Source organism: Macadamia integrifolia, unplaced genomic scaffold, assembly GCF_013358625.1.
Source record: "Macadamia integrifolia cultivar HAES 741 unplaced genomic scaffold, SCU_Mint_v3 scaffold1202, whole genome shotgun sequence".
Classification (NCBI taxonomy): domain Eukaryota; kingdom Viridiplantae; phylum Streptophyta; class Magnoliopsida; order Proteales; family Proteaceae; genus Macadamia; species Macadamia integrifolia.
The window spans coordinates 78,314-97,086 of record NW_024868118.1 but is presented as its reverse complement, the minus strand read 5'-3'; the positions used below and the strand labels follow the sequence as shown (position 1 = coordinate 97,086).

General features: G+C 44.0%; 1 non-coding gene across 1 annotated transcript; it reads left to right on the top strand.

Moving 5' to 3' along the window:
- The first annotated feature begins 17,061 nt into the window (after window positions 1-17,061).
- LOC122063125 lies at window positions 17,062-17,168 on the top strand. The gene has a single exon (XR_006135206.1). It is a non-coding gene; the product is annotated as a small nucleolar RNA R71 (small nucleolar RNA).
- Window positions 17,169-18,773: the final 1,605 nt, after the last annotated feature.

Genomic DNA, 18,773 nt, shown 5'->3' with positions numbered 1-18,773 from the left:
GGGTACTTGGCTCGCATTTCTTCTTCTACCTCCCAAGACGCTTCTTCAAGTGAATGATCAGCCCATCGCACCTTTACATAGGAAATGGAGCGGTTGCGAAGGGTTTTCACCTTTCGGTCCAAAATTTCAGCTGGCTGTTCTGTGTAGGTCATATCAGCTTCTAGGTACCCTGGTTCCACGGGTAGTACATGAGATGGATCATGCACGTACTTCTTCAGCATGGATATATGGAATACATTGTGAACATTTCCAAGCGAAGGTGGCAGAGCAAGCATGTAGGCTACTATCCAACCCGGGACAAGATCTCAAATGGTCCCATGTATCTTGGGCTCAACTTCCCCTTTCTGTGAAACTTTGCAAACCTTTAGTAGGAGAGATCTTGAGAAATACCTTTTCTCCTGGCTGAAATTCAATCTCCTTCCTGCGGGTGTCCGCATAGCTCTTTTGACGGGACTGAGCTGCTTTAATCCGTTCTCTAATAACGTCGACCTTGTCACAAGTCATTTGGATCATCTCAGGTCCTAACATTCGACGTTCACCTACCTCATCCCAATACAAAGGAGTTCTGCATTTTCTGCCATATAACGCCTCATATGGAGCCATCCCAATTGTAGCTTGGTAACTATTATTATATGCAAACTCCATAAGAGGTATATATTCTTCCCAGCTGCCACTCATCTCCATTGCACATGCCCTGAGCATGTCCTCTAATATCTGTATGGTTCGCTCCGACTGACCGTCCGTCTGTGGGTGAAAAGCTGTACTCAAGTTCAGTTGCGATCCCAAGGCACGCTGTAAACTTTTCCAAAATCTGGAAGTGAACCTTGGGTCCCTATCTGAAACAATGCTCACTGGCACTCCATGTAAACGCACTATGTTGTCCACGTAAAGTTGTGCTAGCTTGGCCATGGAGAACTTGGTCTTGATAGGAATGAAGTGAGCAGTCTTGGTAAGCCGATCCACAATCACCCATATCGCATCCATTCCCTTAGGTGTACCTGGTAGTCCGGTGACGAAGTCCATTGTAATCCTTTTCCACTTCCATTCTGGTACTGGGAGTGGCTGAAGGGTACCATAAGGTCGATGCCTCTCAGCTTTCACCTTCTGGCAGGTAAGACAAGTCGCCACATACAAAGCTATGGTGACTTTCATGCTTGGCCACCAGTAACTCTGTTTGAGGTCTTTGTACATTTTGGTACTCCCTGGGTGGAGTGAGTACTCGAAGTTATGTGCTTCTCTCACTATCTTATCTTGTATATCCAAATCATCGGGTACACACAATCTGTCTCGAAACATCAATGCCCCATCACTGGCTAAAGTAAAATCTGGGTCGTTCATTGTTTGGTCTTGAACCTTAACTCTGATCCGCTGCAATTCAGGATCCAAAGGTTGCTTCACAATCACCTCTTGCCTAATTGCCGGATGCACTTGTAGAGCTGATAAAGATACCGTCAACCATTTAAGGTTTTCTGGTTGAGGTTCAAGCTCTAGGGTTGCCCCTTCATACAATAGGGTCTCTTCCATTAGCATCGCCTCTTGCACAAGTGGTGAGCTTACTGCTAAGCATGAAAGCGACACAGTCTGTGTCTTCCGACTCAATGCATCTGCCACTACATTAGCCTTGCCGGGATGATACTGAATATCGCAGTCATAATCCTTCATGAGTTCAAGCCATCTTCTCTGTCTCATATTCAAATCCTTCTGGGTGAAGAAGTATTTCAGGCTCTTGTGGTCACTGTATATCTCACACTTCTCCCCATACAAATAGTGTCGCCAGATCTTAAGGGCAAAAATGACTGCCGCTAGTTCCAAGTCATGAGTGGGGTAATTCTTCTCATATTCCTTTAGTTGTCGGGATGCATATGCTATTACTTTCCCGCGTTGCATGAGAACACAACCCAACCCAACTTTGGAAGCATCGGTATAGACCGTCATTCCACCTGTGCCTTCAGGAATAGTCAGCACAGGGGCAGTCACTAACTTTTCTTTCAATTCCTGGAAGCTCTTCTCACATTCTTCTGCCCAGTCGAATTTCACACCCTTTTTAGTCAACTTGGTCATTGGTGCTGAGATCCGAGCAAAATTCTCGATGAAACGCCGGTAGTATCCAGCCAAACCCAGGAAGCTTCTAATTTCTGTAACATTCTTGGGACTTTCCCATTCCACTACTGCTTTTACCTTAGCAGGATCCACTTCGATTCCGGCTTTAGACACTACGTGCCCCAGAAAACCAACTTGTTCAAGCCAGAATTCACACTTGCTGTACTTGGCAAACAACTGCTGATCTCTCAACCTCTGTAATACCATTCTCAAGTGTTGAGTGTGCTCCTCTTCGGTCTTGGAGTAGATCAAGATATCGTCGATAAAAAAAATTACCCATTTGTCGAGCACATCCTGGAATACTCGATTCATTAGATCCATAAATGCTGCCGGCGCATTGGTTAACCCGAAGGACAACACTAGGAACTCATAATGGCCGTATCGAGTCCTAAATGCTGTTTTGGGTATATCACTACTCTTTATCTTGAGCTGATAATAGCCGGACCGGAGGTCTATCTTCGAAAATACTCTGGCTCCCTGCAACTGATCAAATAAATCGTCAATGCGTGGCAATGGATACCGGTTCTTAATGGTTAGCTTATTCAACTCCCGGTAATCTATGCACATACGCAAACTACCATCCTTCTTCTTGACAAACAACACCGGGGCGCCCCAAGGTGAAACACTTGGGCGAATAAACCCCTTCTCCAATAGTTCCTGTAACTGCATCTGCAACTCCTTCAATTCAGCTGGTGCCATCCTATATGGAGCCTTTGATACTGGAGCTGCTCCAGGAATCAAGTCTATGGCAAACTCCAACTCTCTGTCAGCTGGTAGATGCATCAGATCATCTGGGAAAACATCGGGAAACTCTTTAACCACCTTTACTTTTTCTAGAGGTGTAACTCTTGCATCAACATCGAGTACCGAGGCTATGAAACCCTGACATCCACTTTCTAGCAACTTTACCGCTTGAAGAGCGGAGACGAGGACCTTCCTCACCCTTTTCATTGTATCTGCTCGGTATACCCACTCTTTCCTTTCGTCATCTGTTACCTTAATCAGCCTTTCCGCACAGATCACATTAGCTCGATGAGCTGACACCAATCCATACCCAGTATAACATCAAAATTCTGCATATTGAATTTAATAAGTTGTGCATCAAAGTTCTTCCCACTAATCTCCACTGGGCACGGTCCATACACTTCCTTCAACTGTGCAATTTTACCAGTAGGCATACTAACAATCATTCCCTGGTCTAGGATCCTGGGTGACATCCCAAGCTTCCCTACAAATCTCTTAGATGCGAATGAATGAGTAGCTCCTGAATCGAATAAAACATAGGCTGGTATGCCCGATATGGGTAGAATACCTAATATAACAATGTATATAATTTCAGCAGGTCATCAATATTAATCATAATGAACTTCTTAATTTAAAATGTACCTGCTACAACTTCTGTACTAGCCTCAGCTTCCTCGGCTAATAGGGCATACATCCTTCCCTGCGGTTGACTGCCTCGAGGTAAGGGAGGTCGATACGCAGAGGGCTGACTGGAGGGCAAGGCTGGTCGGGACCGACAGTCTTTCGCATAATGCTCATAGGAATGGCAGTTGAAGCAACGAATCTGAGACGTCGGAACTGGAGCGGGGCCCCTCTGCACTTGACCCGCTGCAGATGGAGGTCGAGGTGGCCTTGGAGCTGTAGGTGCCACACTAGTGTTCGGGCGAAAGGAAGTAGAACCCGAACCACCAACTGGCCTAGAAGGGTAGCCAGATGGCCTATAGGGCTGCCTATACATAGGCCCAGAACTGTATGATCCACGGTATGCTTTGGAGGAATTTCCCGCATCTGGGAATGGATTTGATCTCTTCCACAGTCCAGGAGTGAGGGACTGTTCACCCTTTTGCTTATCTTCCATTGTTTTGGCCTTCTGTACAATCTGGCCATATTCGGTCAAATCCAAGACTTCCAGCACAGACCCAATAGATGCCTTTAGGCCTTTTAGGAACCTTGCTGCCTTTTCTTCAGCTGTTCGCATATGCCGTGGGGCGAAATGGAACAAACTTTCAAATTGTTGCTGATATTCAAGAACAGTTTTACCTCCTTGAGTTAAGGCCATGAACTCAGTCTCCTTCCGATCCCTGAAACTGCGCGGATAATGGTTGTCCAAGAACAATTCCTTAAACTGCTCCCAAGTAGGTTCTGGATGAGCAGCCATCAATATAGGTTTGGAAGCTTGCCACCAAGAATTTGCCTCTTTCTTGAGTTGTAACCCAGCACAAATGAGCTTCTGGGCATTCGTGCACTCAAGCACCTCAAATATCTTCTCCAATTCTTGGATCCATTGATCCGGTTCTAGAGGATCACTCCCCACCTTAGAGAATACCGGTGGTAAGTTCCTCTTGAACGACTCTACCACCCTTGACGTATTACTCGTCGCCGAGAAGTTAGGAGCATAGGCAGGATAGTAGGCATAAGGATGAGGCATCCCATGCTGAGGAATACCGAATGGTGGGATTGGAGGTGTACCCACTGGTGGTCCCGTTCCCGACCCGACAGGTGGGTCTTGCGGAGTGAGTACCCTGGGAGGTTGACCCGGTTGAGAAAGATCCAACTGTTGCTGGATGGCAGTCATAAATGCTTGCTGTTGCTGAAGCATTTGTTGTTGGAAAGCTTGTTGAGACTGCTGAATTATTGTAGCAACATCTCCCGGTGTAATGACCGGTGGAGGGTCCGGGAGTGCAGTCATAGGTGGGTCCCCATGTGCCCCACCCTGACCATGGGTCTCTGCAGGTAATGGAGGCGAGGTATGCCCCACAGAACGGGCCCCTCTGGGATTTTGTGGTCGACCGACCCGACGAGGACCCCGCGAGGTACCTCGGGCATTACTACCGGATCTAGTACGTACCATCGTATCCTTGTACCTGGAACATATCACACACCATATTGATTAAACACCGTAGACTGATTTAGGCACACAATCATATGCCATTATGTGAGGTGTTGTAGTGTATGATAGCCTGTAATAAATCATAGCTCAATTCCAATATACCGGCAAAGTTCACAACATACGTGCTAATGGTCCCACTTGACCATAGCATATAGATCATAGGATTTATACCCACCATAGAACCAATGCATTCATAATAGGAGAAGAGAAGGGAAAAGGCAAAGAGGAAAGAAATTTTTTTTTTTTTTTTTTTCCTCTGCCCTAACCGGTGGGATGAACCGGCGGGTAGGGACCCGCCGGTTTTGGCCCGCCGGTCCCAGCACCCCAAACCGGCGGGTGTCACCGGCGGGTAGGGACCCGCCGGTTTTGACCCGCCGGTCTTGGCCGATAAAGCGAAAACAGGGCCTTTTGGCCCTGTTTTGTTTTATTTCCTTCACTCTCTTCTCTCTCTTTTTCCTCCCTTTTTTCCCTTGGACGATTTTGGGATCTACTCGGCGCTCCAACTCACGATTCCGCTCATCCACACGGCGCTTCAGTGAAGAGTCAACTCATCTTCATCCAAGTAAGTTCCTCTTCTTCTCCTTTTTCCAGAATTTCAATTTGGGTGAAATGCTTGATTGGGATTTACTTTCTAGACTTTCTTTCTCTGTTTTCCACTATAGAAAAGTATTATCATGTGTTTGTGATGATTCCATTGTGCTCATTTGTAGTTTATAGGAATCATCCCACTTTATTTGGAGAAAAACCCAAGTTGATGCCCTAGGTTCCCAAATTTGGGGTTTCTTCAATCCTTACTGTTTTGCTCAAATTGACGACTCCTTTGTAATGCATTCCGCTTGTTTTACGCTAGATATGAGTTAGATTTCATTGAATCATCTATTATGCTTGCAACCCCATGTATTTCCCATGAAAATTCCTATTTTTGTCTTGGTTTCCTAAATTTTCATCCCAACTTGTATTCTTCAAATTCCATAATCTATTTGGGGTATGTTCTTGCATTTTTCAACATCTCACTACTGTGGCATTTCATTCTAGACCTAGGGTTTCAAGCTTTCACTCCATTCTATTCCAATTTGCTCAATGAACTTGAATTCCCCCCATTTCACTCATGCCTATTGCTTTTGCTGTCCTTTGCTGTCATTTTACTGTTTTGGCACGTTTCCATGCATTGCCATCACCATGTTTCATGTCATAAGTTTTCTATCCTTCCTGGATCGTTGCCGTTCCCATTTTGCAGGAATTGGGTTTTGAATTTCCCCTTCTTTAATGCTGCTGTCTTTTCTTACTGTACTAACCCAACTTTCTTTACTTATTGTCAGGATGTCTTCACGCACCGGCAGAGGACCATCTTCCTCTGGTGTTCGACGCAAGACCACCGCTTCTAAGCGGAAAAGTGCGGAGACCAGCACTTCAGCTCATCGCACAGGGAGACCTGCACCTGCTCAGTCTGACCCTTCAGACTACGATGAGGAGCACTTCACTAGTGCCGAGGCCGCAGCCAAATGGCCTATCTTCCTGAAGGGGCCAGTGTTGATGGAAAAGACCGTGGTAGTCGAGGACTTCCACAAGGCCCAGCTTCAGGAGAGGTTCTCAGCATTGGGCTGGGACACTATTCTTCAGGTGGACCGACCGTGCTACGATCAGCTCGTCCGTCGGTTTTATTGCAACTTGGAGGTGTCGTATCAGTACGGGGAACTCACTGTCAGCAGTCTGGTGAAGGGAGTGGATATCCAGCTGATGGTAGACACCTTGGCTAGTATTTTGGGTATATCGGCGGCGGGACACCGATACTACAGTCCCCCCAGGAGTAGGCCTCAGGGACCGTTCATGAGCATGGAGACACCGGACTTCATCTACGAGACCATCTGCGGCAGCAGCAGTCGCCCGGGGTCCGAGACATCTTTCTTCCCTGAGGTCCGTCTCTTCGCCCGGTTGATCCAGTTCAACCTGCTCCCCAGAGGAGGTCATCGGAACCAGGTAGGTTTCATGGCGGCTTTTATAGCATTTTGTATTTTTACGGCCGCAGAGGGAGGCAGGGAGCACTTGTGCCTTCCCTATATCATCCTCAGATCGATGGAGCACCATGCTTCCCACCCAGAGGACGGAGGATTCCCCTACGGCAGGATCCTCACTAGGATCTTCGAGTTCTTCGGGGTGGATCTGAGCGGAGAGGAGGGGAAGACTCCGGCTGATAGGTTCGATCGGAGCAACCTCTTGAAGATGGGTCTCCATACCCTCATGGATTCACCTCCTAGATCGGGAGCTCGGAGAGGTAGGGGTAGGAGGGCTGCCCCTGTAGAGGATGTCCTCATGGAGGAGGAGTCCAGTGAGGAGGATGAGGACTACGTTCCTCAGGACGAGGAGGAGGAGCTGATGGGTGGTGGCATTCCTGAGGAGGTGCCTCAGGAGTCGAGAGGTCCGGGTCCTAGTTCTTCCGGAGCTGCAGCCCCACCATATGGAGCCCCACCACCTGGGAGTGGTGACTACGACTATGAGGATAGGACAGCCTCCATGCGGGCCTTGCAGGATGGCCAGGTCCAGATACTGAGGCGGTTGGACGAGATTGCCTCCCGGCAGATCACCTTGGAGGATTCCTTCCGTAGGCTGGGTCAGGACTTGGATACCAGGGCCACCGCTATCTCAGCAGACTATGGCCGGCTTCGGAGGGAAGTACGGTTGGTGAACACAAGGTTCGATTACTACGATCATCACTTCAACGTCAACTCCAGGCCTCCGGCGAACGTGGTGATCATCGACGATGATGACGACGACCAGTGAGGGGTTGGCTTGCCCACACTAGCTGTTTATCATTTTCTCTCTTTTTGTAGACATTGTGTATTTATTTATCTCATTCCTTGTAATTGCGATGTAACTTGAATTTCATTTATGGAATGAAATATCTTTGGATAGTGGACTGTTGTGGTGTTTACATATGTGGTGCTGTGATTTTTCTATTTGTGCTCTTTGTTATTATTATTATCTGTTGTTTATCAGGTTTTGTGTAAAATTTTTTTTGGAAATCCCACTTTACGCCGTTATGCTGCCGAAATTTCGTCTAAATAGTACTTTATAGGTTATAGTTCCAATCTAATTACCTTTTATCTACACTCACGCATGCCATGAATGCCACTTATAATATAACTCCATTTTATACTTTCTTTCTTTGACTTTTAATCTTTAAGCTTTTATCTTTGCCCAACCCCATTTTCCTATTATAGAGTCTATGGGATTCTAATGGTATGCTGTGAGTGGAGCAGAGCATCACGCTCTGATACCACCGTTTGTCACACCCCGTTCACACTGAACCGGAGCGGTGACCGAGTTAACACCGGTTAACCCAAACCTGCCAGGATCATCAGACACTGTATTCCACCACAGCATACACACACTAACATCAACTCATCAAATCAGCGGAAGACTAAGTTTTACCTGTAATAATTCCCATATACCTGATACCCAAATGGCGATACCATAATTATATACATTTGGGCCCGAAGGCATGATATATATACACAAAAAGAATAAAGTTTGAATATCAAATATATACAGGAAATTATCAAAAACATCAGAGTACACAGCCCGGCATCGGTATCAAGGCTGGAGCTCAGCTCAGCCTCAGAACCGCTGCCCCGCAACACAGCTCTCACACGCGCAGTCTACGCCGTGCTCAAACTCCTCAGGGGTCCACCAGTCCTCCTCAGGAAACTCGACTAGTGGGACCCACCCCCTGCTCCTCAGGTGCATGACCTGCAAAATCATCTAAAAAGGGGTGCACACGTGGAATGAGCTCACTAGCTCAGTAAGTAGAGAGGTGGACCACACACAACAGTCCACACATCACAACACATCATATGCACTACATGTCATGCAATTCATTTTAATTCACATACACCTAATCAACATTACTAAGTCTTTGGTTTTAGTGCTACTACAACCACAGTGCGCGTATACTCCGGGTACGAGCCGCGAACTCCCTCCCGCGATACGCCCATAGGGCTGTTGGAGAAGGCCCACCGTGAGTACTCGGAAAAATAAAGACAATGCCGTCCACCGGCTCTCAACAGAATGTAAATAAATTAAATGACAGTGCTGACTCCAGCAATTTAAAAGCAGTACGATTGGCCCTCTTGAAATACCACCGGGGTTGCCGACTGTCCTACATGACTCACCGGGCGTAATGCCTAACCGCCACAGTGTCCGACAACCGAGACCCCTGCTTCCCCCCAAATGGCAACCCAACACCTTAACCCCTGTTGGGAAGGGTCATAGCACGGGATGGTGAAATCCTAATACCGCATGCTCCTATATGCAGTACGACTGTATAGTGCCACCGTGTCCCATACCACGGGCCACCAATGCATTCGTTTCCAAGCCGACCGCTGCATCTAGTCTATCAAGGCATTATGCAACATGATGTACACATTCAACATATAACATCTCATTCAATTTGCATTTAAAAGTAAACATAGCATAAATGCACATCAATGTGTGAAATGACTAATCTATATAGCATATTCATGATGACATGACTAAATTAGATATAGTTATATGAATGCCAACCAAATGCCTTGAAATAGGCCAAACGTCCTCTCTCTCCACTTACTTGTAGCGTACAAGGAGTCCCGCTCGGTACGGGTGAGATCCGGAGCGAACCGGGAAGGCTTTGGTGAACCTAACAAAATTGAGCGGGGTTAGTACTTCACCAATTTAGAATCAAAATTAATGAAATCCGACGTCAAAATCGTGTTTAGAACGTCGAAAGAAGGTCCCACGTCCGATTTGGGCTCAATCGGACCTAAGAATCACATTCTGTCCACTCGGGTGGGTCACTCAGGTGGGTGGTCTACCCACCGGTCCAACCCGCCGGTTTGGGACCGGCGGGTAGGGACCCGCCGGTAGGACCCGCCGGTCCTACCCGCCGGTTTGGCCAGGGACCCCCTGGCCCTCTCGGGTGGGTGTCTCGGGTGGGTAGGGACCCACCGGTTGTACCCGCCGGTTTTGGCGGAAAAACCCCAGTTTCTTCTCAACTTCCTCCATTCCTTGGGGACCCAAATAGGGCTTTTCTCCACCCATTCTTCACACCTTTAAAGTCCTATATGATGGTTCTAGCTTAGATCTAAGTTAGATTGAGTGAGGGGAACCATCTTACCTTCTTTGCTCAAGAATGACTTCGAACTCTCCAAATCACTTCCAACTCACAATGCTCCTTCTACCTTGTCAATATCTCTTCAAATCCTTCAAGATCAACACATTAATCATCTATTAAACCTTAGATTCAACATTTCAAAGGGTGTTTACAAGATCTTGAGAAACCATACTCGAATCAAGGGTTTAAAGCGTGGGTATGGTTAATGTTCATAAAACTCAGCTTTTCTTACCTCCAACTGTAGATCTCGCGTTGAAGATTACTCTTCCGGCACCGGAATGGCAAGATCGAGCTTCGGCGCTGCTGAAATCTTCCCTTTCTTCCTCTTCCTTTCTTCTTCCCTTTCTTTTTCTCTCTCCTCTGTACTTTTCTCCCAAACGTACGGGGGTAATAAATGGAAAGAAGGAAATCATAAAGTCTTATATATACTATTCCTACTTAAGTGAATAGTGTCGGATGGGTCACACAGGTGGGTGGGGTACCCACCGGTCATACCCATCCGAGAGTCAAAAACTTGGGATTTTGACCGGGCTCTGACCTCGGCTCGGACCCTACCCCAAGCATACAATGTAGCATACGTATATAACCTTAAAATACGGATATAATACCTATTCTATCCGTACATAGCCTTATGGTAGGTGCACGTACACGGTTTGGGTACTCCCGTCTCTTCTGGCACTGGCTCTGACTTGTCGGGCCAGCCGGTGTTTAAGGTCACCCGTGCCATCATAGCCCATAAGGAACCCGCTCTAACATCCTCTGCCTCGGTTCCTGCATGGTTCAACCGGTTCAACCGCGAAATCAGATCGGGTTTAAGAAGCGGGATAAATACACTTAGACTTTGCTAGTCCTCGAGCAAAACAAAAAGAAAAGAATAAAAAAAAAAAAATCCTAACTCACTTTCGTAGGAATCACGGTTGCACTTAGCATGTGCAACAAGCCTTTAAACCCCTAGGTCACCCCTAGTGGACGAGTTGTGTCTCGTGGGTGTTTGCAGTGAATATACACCCAAAATTCAGAATAAAAAAAATCCCAACTTTGGCTAAAGGTAAGGCTCATACCGATCCGGAGCAAAGATAATTTCTCTTACAAGGGACCCCCACACTTGAACTTTTATTACCCTTTATCAATTCCAGGCACTAGCATATTTCTTAATTTGGAACTCACCTCATCTCTTCCAAAACATCCTTATCTTAGGGCAAAACCACTTGTGAAGAAATAAGGAACCAATGACTAAGGCGTTGGAGTGTTTTTTACCAAACATGTTACCAAGCAATAATGACATTTGCACATTTTTTTTCTTTTTTTTTTTTCACTAATAAACTCTATTCTAATCCACTACTTTTGGCTTGAATGACATGGTGGAGCAAACACCAGACACCCCAAGTTACTATGTAGCTTCGCTTTTTGCATATGCCCACAAAAACAGTGATGCTAGAGTTACTTCAGAGGTTTCCTCCCAAGGAATTTCGATCAAGACACCACGCTTCCTGAGGCGCAATGTCCTGTCTAGTTCCAAAGGAATCAACTCTTATTCTTCTTTATACCACATTTCTCATTTCATTTAAAATTGTGCATTTATCAACTCATGCCAAATTAAAAAGAAGGTCTCAACTCCAAATCAAAAGTACAAGGAACCCACAGACTTACATATGGTCCATCACCATAAAACAGGGGTCTCTTATTTTTCAAAAGAAAGTCCCATCTCAAGACACATGCTTGTTTCTTTCTTCTCAACAGGGTTTTTATACGTTCAAAATGGGTACCTTAGTCAAAAATTTTATTTTCATACATCAAGCAACCGAATGGTATGATCATTAGCCAAAAGCCAAAGTAGGACTTCATCCTTAGCAAGCTCAAAAATAAAAAGAAAAACAAACAAAACAAAGTGAAAGAAAAAAAACAAAAACTGGTTTCCCTCCCCCACACTTAAGTCATGCAATGTCCTCAATGTATGGAAAAAAATTAAAAGCAAAGACAATGCAAGGGGGTCATACCTGATTAAAAATTAGTCATCAGTGTAAAGAGGTTCATGGAGATCCATGACCTCTTCACTACTAGTAGTAGGAAACTCGAGGAACGGTTTCAAACGCTGACCATTAACCTTCGAAATTACCCCTGTTCCTGGATTCAAAATCTCCACAGCCCCATGGGGATATACATTATGAACAATAAATGGGCCATCCCATCGGGATCTAAGCTTACCAGGAAAAAGATGCAATCAAGAGTTGTACAATAAACCCTTATCACCAATTGTAAAAGATTTACGCAGAATGTGTTTATCATGGAAAGCTTTGGTCTTTTCCTTGTAAATTCTTAGAACTTTCATAGGCATCATTCCTAAGTTCCTCCAACTCAGATAGTTGGAGCCTATGGTGAATTCCCGCATCAGACAAATCAAAGTTGAGCTTCTTGATGGCCCAAAAGGCCTTATGCTCCAACTCAACTGGTAAGTGACAAGCTTTCCCATACACCAAACGGTAGGGAGATTGACCAAGGTCAGTCTTGAATGCAGTCCGATGGGCCCACAAGGCATCAATGAGCCTAAGGGACCAATCCTTACGGTTGGGATTAACAGTTTTCTCCAAGATTTGTTTGATCTGCCTATTAGACACCTCCACTTGGCCACTAGTTTGGGGGTGATAAGGGGTAGATAACTTATGGGTGATCCCATACTTTTTCATTAAGGCCTCAAAAGGCCGATTACAAAAATGAGTACCCCTATCACTAATTATTGCACGTGGTGCACCAAAGCGGGAAAAAATGTTCTCTTTGAGAAACTGGACCACCACTTTGTGGTCATTAGTTTTACAAGGTATGGCCTCTATCCATTTAGAAACATAATCAACGGCCAAAAGTATGTACAAATTCCCAAAAGAATTAGGGAATGGTCCCATAAAATCGATGCCCCATACATCAAAGATCTCAACTACCAAAATAGGGTTGAGGGGCATCATGTTCCTTTTATTGATACGGCCAAAAGACTGGCAGGCAGGGCAAGCCTTGCAAAAATCAAAAGCATCTCTAAAAAGAGTGGGCCAATAAAATCCGCATTGGAGAACCTTTGCGGCAGTCTTCTTAGGTCCAAAGTGTCCACCACATGCATGATCATGACAAAAAGAGAGAATAGAATATTGCTCATGATTAGGAACACATCGTCGGATAATCTGATCCGGACATATCTTAAACAAATAAGGATCATCCCAGAAAAAGTGTTTAACTTGGGAATGAAACCTATACTTATCTTGAGTGGACCAGTGATCCGGAGTCACACCTGAAACTAAGAAGTTGACAATGTCAGCAAACCATGGTTCACTAGACATTGCAAATAATTGTTCATCTAGAAAGTTCTCGTTGACTGGAGAATCAACAGTCAAGGAATTGGGAAGCCGGGATAAATGGTCTGCAACTAGGTTTTCAACTCCTTTCTTATCCCTAATTTCTAAATCAAACTCTTGCAAAAGTAAAACCCACATAATGAGACGAGCTTTGGCATCCTTCTTCTGAACTAGGTATCTGAGGGCAGAATGATCAGTATACACCACCACATGTGAACCAACTAAGTAAGACCAAAACTTTTCTAATGCAAACACAACAGCTAAAAATTCTTTTTCAGTGGTTGTATAATTGAGTTGTGCATCATTTAAGGTCCTACTAGCATAGTAAATGACAGTGGGCAACTTATTAATCCTTTGACCCAAAACTGCTCCTATGGCAAAATCTGAAGCATCACACATCAGTTCAAAAGGTTCAGTCCAAACAGGTGGTTGAACAATGGGTGCATTGGTCAACTCCTTCTTAAGTTGCTTGAAGGATTCTAGGCACTCTTTGGAAAACTCAAAAGTTTGATCTTTGGCAAGTAATGAGGTGAGAGGTCGGGCTAACTGACTAAAGTTCTTAATAAACCTTCTGTAGAAGCCTGCATGCCCTAGAAAAGACCGAACATCCTTAACAGATTGAGGAGGTGGTAAATTATCAATTAAATCCACTTTGGCTCTATCTACCTTAATTCCCTCCTTGGATATTACATGGCCTAAAACAATACCATATTTAACCATAAAATGGCATTTCTCCCAATTCAAAACCAAATTCTTAGATATGCACCTTTTCAAAACTAGGGAAAGATGATGAAGACATTCAGAATAGGAATTCCCATGAATTGAAAAGTCATCCATAAATACTTCTAAGAATTTTTCGACCATGTCAGAAAAAATGCTCATCATGCATCGTTGGAACGTAGCAGGGGCATTGCAAAGCCCAAAGGGCATACGCCTGTAAGCAAATGTTCCATATGGGCATGTAAAAGTGGTCTTATGTTGGTCCTCTAAAGCAATTGGGATTTGGTTATAGCCGGAATATCCATCAAGAAAGCAATAGTATTCATGTCCAGCTAACCTCTCTAACATCTGGTCAATGAATGGCAATGGGAAGTGGTCCTTCCAGGTTGCCGCATTTAACTTCCTGTAGTCTATGCACACTCGCCATCCTGTTTGGACACGGGTAGGGATCAACTCATTATTGGCATTAGGAACTACAGTCACACCAAACTTCTTAGGCACTACGTGAACTGGGCTTACCCATTGGCTGTCAGAAATAGGATAAATTATTCCATGATCCAAGCACTTTAGGATCTCTTTCTTAATGGCTTCCATCATCACTGGGTTAGCTCTTCTTTGGGGTTCCGTGGATGGTTTGGAATCCTCCATAAGATGTATATGATGTTGCACAATGGAAGGGCTTATACCCTTGATATCAGCCATGGTCCAACCTAGGGCTTCCTTATTATCTTTTAACACTTTAAGTAACTCCTCTTCCTGGCTAGAAGTCAAATTTGAAGAAATTATTACAGGAAGAGTCTGGTCAGGCCCTAGGAAAGCATATCTCAAATTAGATGGCAACTCCTTAAGATCTAGCTTAGGGGGCTCAACTATGGAAGGTTTGGGAATGGAATTGGAAAGGGGTCCTAAGGGCTCCACAAGTGTGTGAAGACTCAAGACTTCAGAAAAGAAATTTTCACTATCATCATCCAACTCATCCATACACTCTTGGAATTCTGAATCAAAATCAATATCAAAGTTGGTAACTAAATCATCAGAAAAATCCAGAAAATCCTCAAGCATATTGATCTCTTCTTCCATATGTGGTTGCTTGCCAATCCTAAACATGTTAAACTCAACAGTTTGGTTACCAAAAGATAATCTTAGGAAACCATTCCGGCAATTGATTAATGCATTACTGGTAGCCAAGAATGGTCTTCCTAGAATTATTGGGATCTCATCCTTGGTTGAGAAGGGCTTAGTATCTAACACAATGAAATCAACAGGGAAAATAAATTCCCCCACCTTTAGTAAGACATCCTCAACCATCCCTTTAGGAATCTTAACAGACCTATCTGCCAACTGAAGAGTAGTTCCAGTGGCTTTCAATTCTCCCTAATCCTAGTTGCTTGTACACATGGTAAGGTAAAAGATTCACACTTGCGCCAAGGTCAAGTAAGGCATGCTCAATATAGGTGTTGCCTATGACACAAGATATGGTAGGGCTCCCTGGATCCTTATACTTGGCTGCTATAGGCTGAGTAATTATGGAACTAATGTTACCTGCCAAGAACGCCTTTTTGGGCACACTAGTGATACGTTTGTGAGTACACAAATCTTTCAGTACCTTTGCATAGGCGGGGATCTGGGATATGGCATCCAAAAGAGGGATGTTCACTTCTACCTTTTTGAAGACTTCTAAAATTTTATCCATGGAAGCAGTCTTCTTTTTGTGTACCAAGCGATTAGGAAATGGGATAGGATGAACATAAGGACTGTTAGGGATTTGCCCCTGTTCAGAAGAATCATTTTTGGTTTCCTCACCCAAATCATCTTTAGTTTCAGAAAAATCTTTAGGTTCATCAGACGAACCTGGAACAAGAGACACACTTGTGTCCTCAATTGAAGAAGAGTTAACAGGAGTAATAGATGGGGAAGATTTAGGAACGCTCTGTAGGTACTCTCTACCACTCCTAAGGGCATAAACAGCATTGCATTGGTTAGAGGGCCCTTGTTGAGTCTGACCTTGTACTATATTCAGTGGTGCATTAGTTGGTCCTTGTGAACTAACAGGTTGATGATGCCTAGGGTTAGGCTCTGGTTGACTGGGTAAAGTTCCCTTCTCCCTCTCACGCATAATTGAGACAACTTGGGTAAGTTCTCTCGTAAGATTTTGATGGCTTGTCATGAGGAGGGCCATATTTTTTTCCAAGTCACTAATTCTACTTGCCTCTCCAGTGTTGGTAAACCCAGGGGGTTGCTGATAAGATGATAGAAGAGGGGTCCTAGGAAAACTCGCCTGAGGTCCTACATTTGACCTAGGAAAAGTATTTTGAGAAAAAGATTGTTGTGCAAAGGGAGGCCTTTGGGGTCCAGGTTGACCTTGATTATAGAAATTGGAAGGTCCTGCTTGGTTGCCCTGATTCCAAGAGAAATTTGGGTGATTTCTCCATCCTGGATTGTATGTGTTACTATATGGATTATTCTGGTATAAGGCATTAACACTATCATTAGAAGTGCCCCCAGAGGTGTTGGGGCATTCTTCTATGACATGTCCAGGGGACTGGCACCAAGCACAAATCTTAACCAAATTGACTGATGATGGCTCTCTAGGAACAATAGCCTCAATCCTCTTGATTAGGCTATCCAAATGGGCTTCCTTGGCTACTATCCCATCCACAAAATATCCTTTTCCTCCTATGGTTCTTTCACTCTCTTGGGTTGATTCCCACTCACGGGTTTTGTCAGCTAAGTCAAGTAAAAATTCCCATGCCTTTCCTTCATCTGTAAAGGATGTGAATCCCTCAGGGCACATAGACTCTATCATTTGTTTAGTTGGGTAATCAATACCCTCATAAATTATTTGACATAAATGCCATAGGTCTAGGCCATGGTGAGGGCATTCTTGGAGTAGATCCTTGAATCTCTCCATAAGTTTGGAAAATGACTCACTAGGCTTTTGCCTAAACTGAAGGATATCACTTCTAAGCTTATTGGTCTTGTGAGTTGGGAAAAACTTCTTAAGGAAGACAACTGTGAACTGTTCCCATGAGGTTATGGAATTTGTGTGTAACCCATACAACCACTTCTTAGCTTGGTCTTTCAATACAAAAGTGATAAACCTAAGCTTAACAGCATCATCAGAAAGCTGTTGGATCATAATTAGAACACATACCTCTTCAAATTCCCTTAGAAATAAGTATGCATCCTCAGAGGTCAACCCATGGAAGTGGGGAAACATAGTGATGTATTGAGATTTGAGTTCAAAATTATTGCCCTGTGCTTGTGGTAGAACTATGCAGGAAGGTTGGGCTGTTCTAGCAGGGTAGAACCTATCTTTCAGAGATTTAGGTGAAGGGTTTTGCTGTTGGTCTCCCATATTGAAGGGTTTTAAAGAGAGCAAACGTATAGGGTCACTACTTGTTGGATCTCTTCTTTCTAACCGATTCTTAGTATTACGTACCCACTTAACACTCATGCAACAGTAAAATACCCACAACTAAAGTAAGGCAAGCACAAAAGAATGGATAGCAAAAATTTTTATTTTTTTTTATGATTTTTTTTTGAATTTTTTTATTTGATTTTTTTATTTTTTTTTGGTGTTTTTTGGGAGCTTACCGGCAGGGATCCGGGGTTGCTCAGGTCAATTCCTGAGGTACTGCTACAGGGCGAAACCTGTCTTTATCATACTGTGAGGCATGGCGACCTCCACTGATACAACTATTATTGCAAGTTGTTCTTCTCAGGAATTCAATAAAAGAAAAGGAAAAATATAAAACAAAGCAAACAAAGCACTCCGATTTACCAAAAGAAAGTGAAAAATAACATGGAACTGTCTCCCCGGCAACGGCGCCAAAAACTTGTTTGAGATTTAAAATGTAACCGCAAGCGTACGGATCAGTGTAGCTACGGGTCGAACACAGGGAGAGCAGCCACTTTATTTTTTTATTTCTTTTAATAATGCGAAAGTGAACTGATTAATGGTTGTGATCTAATTCTAATTACCGTCCTAAAAATAACGTCCTAACCATTCGTCATCTAAGAATTTAAAGACGCAAGCCACGCAATTAAAATTAAATAAATAAATAACTAAAAGTAAACAACCCACGCAATTAAAAAAAAATAATAATAAAGGAAAAAAATGCTGAAATAAAAATAAAGTAAAAGAAATGGGATAAAGCTAGAGAGAGACTCACAAGTAGGTTTCTCTACTTAGCCCGAGGGATGCATCATAATATGAGCTTCCCTACTTGACCAGAGAGTCACTCTTACAAGGGTTTCTCTACTTGGCTTTAGGGAAAGGGAGACAATTAAAATAAAAGCAATAAATTGATGGTTCTATGGCTAGGAGGGGCAAAGCCAACACATACACTAGCCATGAACCTTAGGGGAGAGGGATAGCAATAATGTAACGACTGAAAATAAAAATCCTAAATTAAGAAAGAAAGGGTAGTCAGAAGAGGGAATGAGAGGGGGGAGAGAAGACTACTGAAGGAGCCTACTTACTTGAATCAATGCTTGAACTTGAAAAAAAAAAATTGCTCCACGGCTCGTGATCTTGTCACCTAGATCTAAGCCTAGAACTATAACTTAAAAA